This window comes from Urocampus carinirostris, chromosome 7, assembly GCF_059441175.1.
Source record: "Urocampus carinirostris isolate Australia breed hairy pipefish chromosome 7, RoL_Ucar_1.0, whole genome shotgun sequence".
In the NCBI taxonomy this organism is placed as follows: Eukaryota; Metazoa; Chordata; class Actinopteri; order Syngnathiformes; family Syngnathidae; genus Urocampus; species Urocampus carinirostris.
This window is the reverse complement of record NC_142355.1, coordinates 28342395-28358466: the sequence shown is the minus strand read 5'-3', so window position 1 is coordinate 28358466 and position 16072 is coordinate 28342395. Positions and strand designations below refer to the sequence as shown.

At 39.1% G+C, this 16072-nt stretch overlaps 1 protein-coding gene across 1 annotated transcript in view; it reads right to left on the bottom strand.

Annotated features, from left to right (window-relative positions):
• mgat4c (mgat4 family member C) overlaps positions 1–16072 on the bottom strand; it is a 200878-nt gene that overhangs the window by 167477 nt on the left and 17329 nt on the right. The window contains exon 3 of the mRNA XM_088339338.1: positions 14215–14636. The gene's annotated coding sequence lies outside the window, so the exon portion shown is untranslated. The remainder of the gene's footprint in view (positions 1–14214; positions 14637–16072) is intronic.

Here is a 16072-nt window from a genome sequence, read left to right as displayed (position 1 = left end):
AGCACGTTTCTGACAAGTATTCTTTAATCATTTATCAAATTATTAGATCTGACCTGAGGTCCGGCTCATCTTTTAAGAGTGGGATGATTCGTTATACCGAAAAACAACGGCGACCAAATGATGAAAAGGCTATATCTGAGTCAGAGCAGGAGGCTTCTGGTAACCAGTACCATCTGTTTCATGTAGGGGAGCAAACCCTTGGCCAAAAAACGGCCTGGATTGGGAGGACTTTTCTACTGAATCGTTTCAGTTAAAAAATATTACAATATATAAATCTTCTCAATGTATTCTCATTTTAAGATGTTTCAATGCCAATCAAGGCTTTATTTTCAAAATAATAAATACAAAGCCCTTTAAGACTTTTCTAAGATCAGCCGAAACTCTGATAGTAGCGGCTAAAGCAAAGCTAACCACCGAAACAATGCTATTTACTAATTGAGCTAGCTGTTGCCTTAGCAAAAATATGTAATGAATATGGCAAAACAATGTACATTTTTGGAGATCACAATCGTGTTTAAAGGGACAGTGTGTCGCTTTATTATCTCATACACTCAAAGAGAGTGCTAGAAAAGCACAATGAAGAATACAAGCTACAGAAAATCAAAATGACCAAACTGCACCATTTTTATTCTCATTTTTTGCCCAGCCTTCCAACGATTTTTAGATGTTTTATGTTTTTAATATTGGACATCTGCAAAAGTGATTTCATAGGATGCTGGTTCCTTATTTTTACTATCATTGCACACTGTTGTTAATTGGTTTGACTATTACATTATTGTCGCCATCGGCCAATAATGTTGCTGTTCTTTGATTTTTCACGAGGGGTTCATCTATTAGCTTAAGATGTGATTTTAAGGTTCTGTTGGTATCATACCAAATCATGCATGGACTTGCTCCGTCATATCTTTCAGATTTATTTTCCCCCTATGTTCCGGTCCGTAGCCTTTGCTCTGAAAATGCTGGTCTACTCGTGATCCCAAGAGCCAAGAAGAGATCCACAGGTTAAAGAGCGTTCCATTCGGGCCCTGGTGCTGTGGAATACTCTTCCCCCTGAGATTCGACACACTTCTATTCTATAGCATATGAATAACCTATGTTTTACGTTGACAATATCTGTTATTTTTTATTGCAACATCCATTGCAGCCTGGTCATCCTGGAAGGGGATGACCTCATGCGGTCCCTTCTCAAGGTTTCTTCATTTTCCTCATGTTGAGGTTTTTGAGTTTTTCCTTGCCCTCATGTAGGTTTTAGATCAGGGGATGGTGTAAAAATAGTCTGTACTTTGCAATAGTCTGTGCAGCCCTTTGGGACTCTTTGTGATTAAGGGGCAATACAAATAAACATGACTTGTCTAGACTTGACTTCATCTGCTTTTTGTAACCTTGAAGATTCAAAAAGAAAAGACTTACAGGAGGGCCTTTGAAAGTGTTTGAAATCCATCTCCCTTGATAACTTCTCTCCTTTTTTTGAGTGTCTGCTTGGTCGGTCGGTTCCCTTAACCACTATGTTCGTGGGGGCAGCAGTTCCTGTGATGTGACTTGGTAAGGTACACTATGGGCCCGGTCACACAGCCGTTTGCGTCTATATCGAGGCTGAATCACGGCCAGAAATTTCTGCCTGTGAAGCAGACGCTGTTGGACGCTTTGAGATCGCCATATAGACGAGATACAGCCGTGCTTTACACGCGGTCGGAAATTCACACGCGGTTGGCCGCGCGAAAAAGTTTTGCGCTGCTCAAAACTTTAGACCACGTGTTAACCGCGGGCGGCACACGTAGTACACACGAGGTAATGACGCGGTACAGACACGGAACGACGTGCTATGGCCGCGGCCAGGGCGTGGTTACACGCGGGTAGGACGCGAAATTTTAGCGGGTAATCGTGGGTGGAGCACGGTCATAGCACGATTGTTCTGCGCCTGTATCGCGGTTTTATCGCGTGAATTAGCGTGTGTAACGCGTGGGACGGTCAAACGCCTTTCTCCGCGTATATACAGCGCGATTTGCCGAGCAGTTGTGTTCGAGACGTCAAGGGGTGAAGATGGATCCCCGTCACCGTAGTGACCTCGTCTTAATCCATTTTTATTTCTTGACATTTATTTTCAATTCATAACAAGATAATAAAATAAAAATGAAAAACTATTACAATAATAACATATTGGCTTCTTCGGTGCCATAGCTTGAAATCTTGATCTTCACGGGACTGTGTCCTGAGCGGTTATGATTTCTACAGCCCGGCTCGGCAGCTTTTATACCCGTGGTCCACACGCGGAAATGACGCGGAAATGACACGATAAGGAAGCGGAACAGTCGCCGGCGTCTGTTTTGCGGGCATACCACCGAAGAACAGCGGGTTGGCCAATTTTGCGCATTTTCCATCGCGGGCAACCACGGGCAAAAAAAAAAAAAAGCGCAAAATTTTACCCGCGATACAGACACAAACGGTTGTGTGACCGGGCCCTAAGGTGGCAGACACCCCTTTTCAGGCCATCTATTTAAATTTAAACTTAACAGGTACCCAAAGCAGCAAGATGACAGACAATAGTTTCAGCCCCCTCGAGGTGAGGCTCATGTCGTGGGGGTCCTGGAGCCCATCCCAGCTATCTTCTGGCAGTAGGCAGGGGGACACCCTGAACTAGTTGCCAGCCAGTCACAGGGCACATTTATTTTGCTTACTATTTAAATCAATATTGTTTTTTAAATGAATTAAGTTTTTTCTAAAATGGACACTTCAAATCAGTCACAATTTTATATTGTCAGATCGCCTAGCTTTATAAAACACTAAAACGTGATTAATGTTTTCTGAAAGATTAGCTGGAGTTTCCTAAATTGTCTTTGATGTTTACAAAAATACGTGAAAACCTCCAGAGAGAAAAAAATATTCCTTGCATTTTAAATAGCTTACTTTAGCTTAATTGAAGAGGCAACGCAAAAACAAATGCCTTTGATGTCGAAATAAACAGGACCGCCAGCTTGATTGAAATCATGTGTTACAATGCTATTTACACATAGCACATGGCATAAGCAGTACAATAAGAACAGGACGCCCCTCCCCCCTCCACCCTGCTAAGAGTGGGCGGATCCATCCAAATATCTATATTATCGATACTGAGCAAGATTTGGATCGGATTGATACTATTGACTTGGGATATATACTGTCTTCCAATTTTAACTAACATAATGCTGTCGGGCAGCACGATCGTGCAGTGGTTAGCGCGTGTGCGGCACAGTTCTGAGGTCATGAGATCGAACCTTCCTGTGTGGAGTTTGCATGTTCTCCTCGTGCTTGCGTGGGCTTCCTCCGGTTTCCTCCCACGTTCCAAAAACATGCATGGCAGGTTGATTGGCCCTAGGTGTGAATGAGCAAGTGCGTTGTCTGTCCCTGTGTGCCCTGCGACTGCACAATCCTTTTACTGGATACTGAATTTTGTTCTTGATTTGGGTCACAGGTTGTCTGTCATTAGGGTGGAATGGTGGGTCCTGAAGTCAGACTAGTTTAGAACCACTGGTTTACACTGTCTTTACTTTCTGACTTTCTTTTCAAAATAATGGGCAAGGTATTATAGTTGTCATGTTGACATGGTTATAATTGCATTTTTGTTTTTTTTATTGACAGTTTTTCTGAAGCCATAGCAATAAAAGTATTTCTCTTTTTTTATGCTGCTGACGTTTTCATTGTAATTAATTTATAAAAGCCAAACCATCTTAGTGCCTTAACTCTTTGAGCTGTGTTTATTACAATTATAAACTGACAAAAAGGGGATCAATTCTTCAATGATAATTTTCCAAGCAAAAAGTAACAGTATCGGATGGACATCGATTGATACTACCCTATATTTCAAAAAGGGGTAAATTCTTCAATGATAATTTCCAAGCAAAAAGTAACGGTATCGGAGGGATATCGATTAATACCACCCTAGATTTCCCTGGATCGGATTGATAGTTCAAAGTATCGCCCACCCCAACCCCCAAGCACCATGACGAGAGACGTGTCAAGCTAATTGGACTCCCGAGTGACAGACGGAAGCGGGACGCGCCTCCATAATTCATGAGCGCCATTGATGTTGCAACGACGCACAGATGCCCACCTGAGGAAAGCAAAGGAGTTTGTGACGCGGAGAGATGAGACACAGGACGTTATCTCATCATCTTTGCCATTTATTGATCGAGGAGATGTGGCGACGGCTTCAAACGAGCACTAGGTAGAAAGCGGGCTTGCGAGGAAAGCTTCTTGAACGGAAGCGACAGGCCGTCCAAAGTGTTTGTTCATCAGTGAGCGAGGTAGAAAAACTCTTGTTTCATTGCTAAGAAATTTGTCTTGGAGGCTCTTGTGAACAATGTTATTGCGGTAGGGAGCATCAATGACCCTGATGGTTTAAAAAATAGATTAGGCCATTCGAATCAAGCACAGATAAAGAGGAAACATAAAATTATGGTTCCGATTTGAAAACAAATACTGTTCAGTGTTTCCTATAAATTTAGTGAGACCGCGGTGGGTGGCGAGTCCAGGCCAGGGGTCGGGAACCTATGGCTTGCAAGCAAGATAATGTTTACACGAGTACATCTGGCTTGGGCATCTGGCTGAGATAAAAGACCTTCCCTATTTTCTTGAATTGTTCCACGAGTAAACTGAGCAACGAGGACCATAAACCATGCAAAATAATATAATATAATAATATATATATTATACAGTATTAGGGCAGAGTCTCAACCAATGATTACAATCACTGTGTCAAACCATTAAACCCCGTTTTGGCCAAGAAATAATGTATATGGAAGCTCATTAAACATTATATGTTCACTGTTGAGAAAACCCACACAACAAACAGTAAACACCCATACCCATAAACACCAGCAAAGCACCCAGAGCAATTTGATTGGGTGAGAGGTACAGATGGGCGGAGCTATGAACACATTGCGCTTCTCTCTAAGTACGTCAGTGTCCTTCCTTTTTGTATTTTCTGACATTTTTAGAAAAGGACTTTCCTCGCTACCATTATTTATGACATAAATGACCGTAAACATGAGCCTCAACACTATTAAAATTTGTCTCCCTACCGCAATAACTTAAGTGGAATATTTCGATAGATATAGATACTTTATTCATCCCCGTATGGAAATTCTCACTTCCAGCAGTATCCTTGTGTTTAAACATAAAATAATAAAATAAAGATATAGAATACAAAAATACCCAATATAATGTTTTGCTATAGAGTATTTAAATAGTGCTATGGAAAATACACACTGTAATAAAAATAGAGTAATATGCAAATGTGGGGGTAGGGTTTAATGTGGGATTTTACTCCCCCGGCTGGAGTTGAAGAGCCTCAAGGCATGAGGAAGAAATGATCTTCTCAGTCTGTCCGTGGAAGACTTTGACAGTAGTCTGTCTTTTATCTTTATTTTTATATATATATTTATATTTACATTGCTATATGCTCTGGCATTACTATCCTTTCATATATTTTATCATATCATCAAATGTCACACTGTGAAATAAAATGTGCCAAAGAATTAACTTTTTTCTGGGGACTGGTTTTGGCGGTTTTGTTGAATTTGGTCTTAAATTATATGGTGGGGCTCTCTTCAAAATCATATCTATATATTTATATATCTATATTTGGCTGATATGGCTCTTCGTGTCAAAAAGGTTTTCCGTGCCCTAGTCCAGGAGGATCCGGGGGAATGCCAGAAAGAAATGTTATACATTTTGAATTCAAATGCATCAAAAATCAAGAAGCTAGTTTCATGAATGTGTGTCCCTCTAAACTATAGAGTCATAAATGCACTGGTTATGAAAAGCAATGACACAGCAAACAAGCCCTAACCACAAAACATGGTGAACGAGACAGGAGTTTAATGCTAAAAAATCTGCTCTAATTACACTAAAAATGGCCTGTGTTGTTCCCATGCCAATACCGTACGTTATTACTAAGTTATCGCATCGGTGAGTAAACAGACCAAATCACCCATATGAGTTTTAAATATAATTTAATGTAATACTCATATGGGTAATTTGGTAAATTACGGCATTAAATTTCAATACTGTTGCTTTTGTGATTGTTGGTATGACAGGATGCCGGTTCTTCTTTGATGGTTTACCTGAGGTTATTGCATACCTGTCAACCTCAGCCAAAAGCTCACCTTATTAATGATTACAAATCAGTTGTTGAAGGTGGTGTGCGGACCTACAAAATATTGTACTGGCTGACGCCATTTTCTGGGTGAAATCATCCTTGCAGCTCTTTTTGTTGCGTGTGCAAATATGTGAAATTCTTAGACCCGCTCAAATAAAATCATCCTTTTTCACCTTATTTGGGGTTTGGTTTGGCATTTATTGCTGTGTTTAAAAAAAGTCATTTTCTTGCTTTTACCACTGTCCTAAAGGACTCAAACCTGGGGAAAGTGGCTAGAAAGCATCGAGCTTTGCCTAATCAGTGTCCACACTCCCCCCCCTGCACCTCTTTAGTCCAGCTGCCTATATTGACTGGCACAGACAGAAAACCTTGGTGATGGCTAATTTCTTGGTCACATCAGGTTTGTTTTTGTAAGACATTTTGTTGGTTGCTTCAAGACCAATTCTTTATTAATGTTACTCTGTTGCTGGCTTTTGTTATTAAAAACACATCCTTCTCTAAGCATGCCTTCCTTGGTTCCTTTTCTTCGGCATATGGGTCCACCCTCCATTTATTGCATGTTTTTTAAAGGTTTTTTTTTTTTGTAAACTTGGTAAGAATAAACACATCATTGCTTTTCTGTAAAGTATTATATATGAATACAGAATTCTTTTTATGTGCTTCCAAAAAATTAGAGATAAGTGCTTTTCATACAACAGTAAATAATTTGTTGTTTTCAAAAACAAATTCTCAAGTCTCCTTATGTTCTTTTAAGAGTGCACAGTAGGTTGAAGGAATATATGTAAGGGGCATCGGCAGCTTTAAATGAGTCGTTTGGGGTGGAATGACTCATAGATACCCTTCTGACCTCCACCGGTGCAGACAACCGACAAAGAGGAAGTGGCAAAGGGGTGGCAAAAGCAACGTAGCCATTATTGCTAACATTTGTCTAACCTTTCACTTACACTTCTTGAATAAGGGCAACAATTGAGAGAATATACTTCAAAGTAGTAGACATAGAAAGAGGCATGAAAATGGGTCAATGGTTAAAAAGGTGAGCACGGTGTGGAGGAGATATGTTCCGATACATTGAAGAACCCAACAAAATATTGCTATGTTTATTATCTTAGCTAAATCTAGCTTCAAGTCAAAAGCAGGTTACATTTAGCTTGGCCAAATTATTATTTTATTAAATGTATGATTTTTAAAACAGAAACCTTTGCAATCTGAAAACTTGCAGTGTGTGCTTGTATGTACCTTGCCAAAAGCAAAGACTTACACTATAAATGGAAGGCTACAACTCTGGCAACTACTATAGGACGATGCAACTGGTATTTTCGCCGTACCATGCATTTGTTATTATTTTATGAATTTTTTCTTTTTTGGTACAAAACAATACATGTTACTTATACAAGCCTTAAACATACAGTGGAACCTCGGTTTTCGAACGCCTCTCAGTTCGAACAAATCGGAGTTCGACCAAAAATTTAAAGAAATTCTTGCTTCGCTGTTCGGTCAAAAAATCGGAGTTCGAACGCCGGTAATGCGTGAGTGCGTACGCTATAGAGTGCGATGCTGAGCGGCGTACGAGTGTAGATCGTGTAGACCGCCCCCACACCTCGTGACCAACTGTTATCACGTGCGCACTTGCTTCTTTTTGCTTTCGCTTTTAATATCTGTGAACGGAGTGTTTTAGCCCCTGATTATGCCTCCGAGGAAGGTCGGTGCAAGCAGGACTGGTCAAAAAAGAAAAGTTGTTCGTAGAACTATTGCCTTTAAGAAAGACATAATAGCTAAATATGAAAGAGGTGTGCGAGTTTCCGATCTTGCTAGGGAAAACAGCATGGCTTCTGCTGACCACCACAAAGGTAAGAAATCCCATTCATATTTCTTTTCTTTATCTTTTATTTTTTATTTTTACACGTTCGTGTTAGCGTAATTTTTCATACGGAAGATTACGATAACGCGAACGTACGATTAGCCTGGGTTAGCTTTATGATTACGTTGAACATTCAGGTAAACATACAGGGTGTTGGAATGGATTAAAACGATTATTAAAACATTATTTTTAATGGGAAAAATGATTTCGGTGATTGAACAAATCGGTGTTCGAAAAGGGTTCTGGAACGGATTATGGTCGAGAACCGAGGTTCCACTGTACTTATATAAACCTTTAACATACAAAATATAGCACTGAAGCAACTTACAAACAAATTCAAATCTTGTTCGTAAGTAAGGCAGCTTTAGAGTATCTGGCACTTCGACTGCCTCCAGTGTGAAAAATTATAGGGTTTTATAAAATTTCCACAGACTTTCTTGATATTTTGCATTCCATTAAGTAGCCTGAATTAAAATTGTACATGTGGTTTATACTGTATTTTCATTTCATTAAACTCTGTTGACTGTAGAATTGCAACAGTCATTCTATAGCAATGTTGTTATTATGCCAATGAATGCTTGTCAAATGGCCACCAGAGCTTCAGCCGTTTTTTAGATTGTAAAGTGATGCAAAAACTTTCAAAAATGATAAATAAATGCTTTTGACAAGGGTAATACAGCAAATATAAGTCCAAATCCCATTTATTTGTTCCCTTGTCAAAGAGAGAGAAGTTTCTTTTTTATGAAGGAAAAATGAAACGAAATCAAAAGAAGAAAAAGTAAAACTAAAATTGGAATTGCCAAAAGTGCACCTGATTCAGCCAAAATGTTCCAGTCTTACTAGGTCAATATGGGTAACTTCGCGTCAACTCACTACAACATACTTTGGTTGCTATTGAAACGTCATCACGTAGATCTGCGTGCGAAGAATGTAAAAGTTGAACTGAAACTGAAAGTTAATCAAGTGTGTTGGTGTTGTAGTTCTCGATGTAAGGATTTTCCATGAACTGCATTGATTGATCTTAGCAACTAGAGTCCTTCTAGGTTTTCATGACGTATGGGCTGCAGTTGACCATTCCCCACCCTGATTAGCTAAATTTAGTTCAAATTCATCTGGTTCATTATCCTCCACGGATGGTAATCCTCGCTTTTAACATGACAAGTGCACGGACAAAACAGGCAACTACATACCTGCGTGCACAAACTCTCAGTTCATTATTTGTGAAATCTCCCAAATCCCCCTCCTCCCTTTCAAACATTTTCTCATTGGAGCTACACAATTCACATAGGTAACATTGTTCACCCCAGATTTCTTTTACTAAAACAGAGATTTTCATGCCTGTGGAAAGTATGTTACAGTGGTGAAATATCCCCCCCAAAATGTGGACAGAATTCATTTCAATGATAATAATTGAACAGCATGTTAGATAAGATCACTGAGTACATTTCGTATTTCTGAAATAGGTAGGAAAAACATAGGGTAAAGATACACGGAATAAAATAAATCAATTTAAGGAAAACTACAAACTAAATGAGAAACCTGTAGCTAATTAAGATAACTGATATGTCTAGTTTCCCCACACTCGAGAGGGTAGCAAATGCAGTTAATTATAGAGAGTGGGGAGTGTAATACTGTAAGGTAAAAAAAAAAACGCTCCCGAAACGAATCGACTTTTACGACCATTTGAGGCAGTGAAAAATCTTAGTGTTAATCCAAGTGTCGTGGCATTTACTCCATATTTATGTTCATAACTTTTGGTACTGCACGGTGCATTTTAATTAAACCCTGGACTCACATTAAGGTGTTAAAGTGTTTTATCGTATTTTACAACCAATCTTGATGCAAAACAGGGACTAAAGGATCATTGGGTACGTTTAAATGCAGGTAAATCTAAATAGTAAACGGACTATTGCCTGTATAAAGAATATGTGAAACCACGTAAACACGCACAGAACTCTAATATAGGTCTTAGGCCGACTGCAAGTATTTCGATTGCGGGTGTTGAGTTAGTCATTTCTTTCTCTGATTACTTGTGCATGTATACAGATTCATGAATTGGGGAATTTTGATCCCGCAAAGCACTGTGGGACTGGTATTACAGAGACCAATAATACACACAAACTGCAGTTTATTCACTTAAAAAAGCCTCGTGTGTATTCGTTGACTTCTATGGGACATTTCCATTTCATTTTCTACCCCCAAGGCAAAGTATGCTTGAGTCCCTATATAGTGGATGCAACATTTGAATCCATCGATTTGTACTGTAAGTGTATGTTTCTGGAAAGCCTGTACCGCACACCTTGTAAACAATGGAGTACACTTTTGGAGTGAGAACAGAAAAGTATGGTACCGCGAAAATACCAGTTGCATTGTCCTATAGTGGTTGCCAGAGTTGTAGCCATCCAAATATAGTGTAAGTCTATGCTTTTGGCAATGTACATATAAGAACACACTGCAAGTATTCCGATTGCAAAGGTTTCTGTTTTAATTTCCTTCCCCCCTACTGCAAAAATGCCACAAGTGTATCCAGCGATATACAGGTATGATAATTGGTTAGGGCTTGAAAACAAGAAAAGGGTGAAGAGGAAATACTGTATTTATTTGTATATAACGCCTACCCCTAATTCTTCATTATTAATCAGGATAAAACTTGGTTTCACTTTTTCCTAGCTCTAATTATGTCATGAACCAGAACAGGATCAGGACCCAAATGCGTGACTTTACTTGCCACAAGCCTTTTATTTTACAGGAAATGGGGAGTCATGCATGTCAGGCAGCAGTCTGGCATGAAATGATAGGAAGCTAGAGGCCAACGAGATCGATACCAATTAAGTTGATATCGGACAGCTGGGGTCGAGAATAGATAAACAGGACAAACTAGACGGGAATGAAAACTGGAGAGAATAATAAGCAGGACAAAAATCGACGGGAACGAAACTTAAAACCGATATCAAACAGGACAAAAATAAGCGGGAACAATACCGGACAGGGAATACCAACGCGAAACAGGACCGAGTCAAAACCCACGTCTTGCGGGGCAGAGGTTCGTTGACGGACTGACAAAGGTTGAGGGAGAGCACTGAGCTTAAATAGAGGGGAAGCCAATCTGTCGACGAGCCGCATGGCAACCGTGACAAATTAAGCAGTGAAAGTGGAAAACGCTGCTAAGTAAAAGCTGCCATTATTCAAATAATTTATTGACAACTATAAACACAATACCAACGTAAAATTAATAACGTATTTATTTCGTGTCCTTCAAATTCCGATGCATCATCAGATACACCAGAGTTATTCCCCGTCTTATGCTTTTTTGCATTTACTTCTATCAGGACGACCTTCTGTTCTCACCATTCTTTCACATCCGTCTCTGGCACCATGAATAATGATTCTGTGATAAGGAGATACAATCTAATGCACATTGCACACGAATAAATACAGTACTCCTGCCCGCGCGAACTACACTGATTTGAATTCAAAGCCACCACCTCAAATGCCCATTCACTCTGGGAAATCACACAATACCCCCAACACCTCAAAACATTTACTCGGATCTATACAATTCACATAGATCACCCTTTTTTGCTTCAAAGCGGTAAATTTCTCCTAAAGTCGTATCCATCCATATGCAATGTAAGTCAAAGCTACTGGAAAGACACGTACAGTACACCTTGCAAACGGATGAAACGCAGGAATGGAGCTTAATTTTGGAGCATGATACTTCTTTGAAATGGGTGGGTGACACAAATCAAATCATTTTTTCTCTAATATAGAAAGTTAAATGCAAAAATGGCGTTCTTTAAGTAGTGACATTGATTGTGTTAAGTCCTTTTAACACCGTGTATGTGGGGGGTAGTTTGTCTGTAAGCTATTCATTCAAATGGCTCCATTGCTGTTAATAAAAAATAATCTTACATCACTTGCATTTTCTCATTACAATGCTTTTTTTCCAGGAATTTGTGTTTTATTATGAACGAGGCTTGACACAGATGTGTTCGGATGTGAGATTTTTAGATTGGGGGGATGACTAAGATATCAAACGTTTTTTCTCTTAAGAACAATAAAAACAAGGAAAGAAAAACATTTGAGTGCTTTTGAGTAACAAGCTTGGGGCTCTTAGAAGCTCTGCCCACTTCTGGTGACCCCTAGTGGGCCGGCAGGGGTAAGTAATGAGCCACAGTTTGTTGGGAAGAGATGAGTGTTTTTGAGGGGTAGGAGCTAGCCGACAGCAGAAAACCATAACGTGATGCAATTCCTCCGTGAAGGAGAGCGAGCCTGACCTTGTCAATGTGTGACTCTTAGTTTTTATGTTTCGTGTGATTAGAAAAACAGAGAAAGTACAGCCAAACGAAAAGAGTTTGGATTGACAGGGCACTGTTTGTAGTGTTTTGTCTCATCCTTGTGGCGCAATTGTTGCCAGAGAAGGAGAAGGACATAGACATGGAGTGTGGCACTATGTAATAATAGATTCACACAGACAAAACATACTAAACCCCTAAAAAAATTCATATTTTGCTGGCAATCGCCGTTTATCCAGGTAGCGGGCCAAAAATCTATTTTGTCATAGTCAAGTAATCAACAGAAAATTAAGTAATCTCATGATGCGCATAATAAGTGCAAGGATCACCAGAGTACATTGGTCACCAGGTAGTCCTCTAAGAGAACCTCGGTAGCTCATTGTACTATAACTGGAAATTTGTTTTTTTAACTGGCATGGTGTATTAATGGGTGACTTCGCCTATTTTAACGCTTAATTAGAATAATTACAACTTGGTAATAAAATAAAAATGAAAAAAAAATTCATATCAAACTGATTCCCCTTCCCAATGATCAGTAGCATCGATCCAATGTGAGCATCTCGTTGCTGGTATCATAAATCTATCTCCATTTTTTGTCATTTTGTATATATATTTTTTGCATGATTGGAATGTTACCAATGAAAAGACTGGAAAAATAGCCAAAAATTGGAGATATGTCTGTTTGAAATAGCAGCAAAGATATACATAAGTTGATCTTCAGATATCATCGTTTATGATTATTTCACATTCATATTTAACGAGGAACTGGCCTGACATCCATGTTAACCAGTTAAGCCATTAATAGTAAATAGTCAACTGTAAATAATTGAATCCATTTGGATGCATAGGAGTGTGTGCATGTATCAATACCAGGTATCAGTATCGGGTGGTATCGGACACTCATCAAAGCTACCGATATTGAATGATAAAAGTATTTCCTCTTCAGGAGGAACTGTTACCAAAGAATTTAGACATATCAGCCTTGCATTATTCATGTCAAATATAATGTGTTTGAATTAATATATAAAAAATATATAGAAAGTAGGGCTGCGAGTGAATATCATTTTAATAATTATAAATAAATAATCATTTAAATCCATGTATCTTACAACAGAAAATAAAGTCCGAAAAAGACAGAAATGTGTGATAGTTGTGTGATATTATTTATCATTATTATAGTTGATTATTATTTCCCCCCCAAAAAAGCGAAATAATTGGAGACAGTACAAAACCATAAATCTCCAAAACAATGTGTGACTCCACAAATATGGCAAATAATTTGTGAAAGTAACACTCACACATGATAAACCTTGAGGCATGTGACAAAATTAAAAAATATGCAAATATGTTATGTTTAGAGGCTATAATTTTGAGGATTACATAATTCATACACAGAAAAGTGAATTAATAACCATTAAAATTGTTGTCTGTTAATGTTGATAATCAATTCGTTGCTGAATTTATCGCACTGAAAAGGTGAATATGTGATACCGAAACTAGTGCTAGAAAATATACCTTGAAATAAGTTACAATAAAGCATCCAAAACTAGAGGAGAGCCAGTAAATAAAGTCATAAAGCAATTCATAAAACCCTTCCAAAGTTATGAATAAAACATTGCTTCGTTTCAAAGCTACTCAAATCAATAACTAAAGCCTTCAATATTAATGGGAAAACCAATACTCAGCCGTAGCATTGAGTAAATAAGTTAGTAGTTATGTTGTAGTTTATCGTTAATATCTGTAAAGCTGTGAAAGGTAAATGTAGTAATGATTAGATCAATACGTAAATAACTCAAGTAATCCAAAAGATTAAGTTATGAGGAACAATCAAATGGAGCAATAGTGAAAGAGTGCTTCCAAGTCCTCCAATCATAACAAAGTCATACCGATCACCATGCATTTTAATGTGCTTGAGGGTTACTCACCTCAACATCAACATGTGCCGTTATCCGCCACCAGAACGCCGGAGCTCCAGTAGGACGGCACCGGGTGTCGGCTGCGTGCAGCAGTGGGTAGGCGGCGGTGCAGGGAGACGGGCTCCAACCCCGGAAGCTTCAACGTCTCCTCTCTGATGTCTACCTCGCTTCACTTTTCTTCTATCTGATCCACTTTTCTCTCTCTCTTTATTTCGCTTTTATAGCCGTCCGGACTGCCGGGATACCCCAGAGGTGGCATCAGTTTGGATGGTAAGCGCCGTCTGCCGCTGCTCTTTCGGAGCGGATGCTCTCGGCAGCGCCGAGCTGAGAGCTCGGGAGGGGCGGTGCGAAAGGAGAAGCAGATTGGAGGGGAAAGTGGGGAGCTGACTCCAGCTGTGTGCATGCTTCAGGATGGCCCGGTGTTGACACACCTGTCAAATACACACACGTTCATTTATTTGACATAAAACAATTAAAAAAGGGCTTATATCCAATACTAAGGGAGGTTTCAGTGTCTGAGGTTAAAAAAAAAAACATTCAGTTAATTCCTACCAACTGCAGCCAGGAGAGGCTTAATGGGAAGAGGTCAGAAACAAAGAACTGACATCTGTTTTTTAAACACTTATAATTTACACAATAAGAATTGTCATGTGTGTAGCAATATTTCTGATGGTTTGAATGTACAGACTGAGAGCTTATTTTTGAGTTTTAAGAGATCTATTGAGAAAAAAGAGAAGGGATTTCACTAAGTAGCCAGTTCAGTTTCACCTCTTTGATACAGAAAGTCTCTCTTTATCTATTGTATCCACGTGCATTAGTTTGGAATTGATTCTTTGAAGGATAATGGGTGACTGTGCACGTGTTTATGGTTAGCTTGTTTGGATATTTGACTTTTTTTCCCCCATTTTTCTCATGCTGAGGTTTTGAGCATTTCCTTGCCATCATGTCGGTTTAAGGGGAAGTTATATGTTATAGTAAATAGTCTGTCTTCTGTAATTCTGTAATAGTCCGTGCAGCCCTTTGAGACTTATATGATTAAGGGCTATACAAATAAACATGACTTGACTTGAAAATTGTCTTTATTGTCATTGATATCAATGTTTCGAAGTATTCCATGGAACAAAATTGGACATGGTGCTCTAAGGCAGGGGTCGGGAACCTATGGCTCGCGAGCCATATATGGCTCTTTCTATGAATATCTGTGGCTCAGAGACCAATTTGATTGCATGCAAAATTTCTCCATCTTGTTCAAAACCGGACTTGTCTATCCTATTCAGGTACACGTAAAGCCAAACCAAAGCTAAATTCGAAGGCAACACTTCGCAGTATAGATAGGGCACGTTTTTCACTACAATTTACAGTCAAGGTGTCACACAAAAAAAGGGGGGAAAAAAAACTCGTTTTGGCTGTACAACGCTAAAGAATCCTTTATTTAAAAGTTCACTATATAATCTGTGTTCAGTGTTCGGATACTTTATGATGAATCCACAGAACTGTAAATACGCCAAAACACCGGAAGAGAACTTAGTTATTTGATTGGGTGAGTGAAAGGGATGGGTGGAGCTACGCAAAAAGTACAAGCATTCCCTCCCATCTCTCGCCAAAGGTAAGCACATAAGGCTCCCTATTCTCAGAATGTTGTGACGTTTTTACAAAATAAATGCTTGCATCTGGTTTTGAAACCAATATGTATGAAAAAAAGGGTCAAAAGGAGTTTAACCGATCTTGAGTAATTGCAAGAAAGAGACAAGTTTAAAGTGGTATGTTTGTTGAATTTGGGACAGGGGCTCTGGCATTATTCTCGTTTCATAATTTTGATCAAATCATCAAAAATAAATGTGCTGAAGACTAAGCTTTTGTCTGGGGC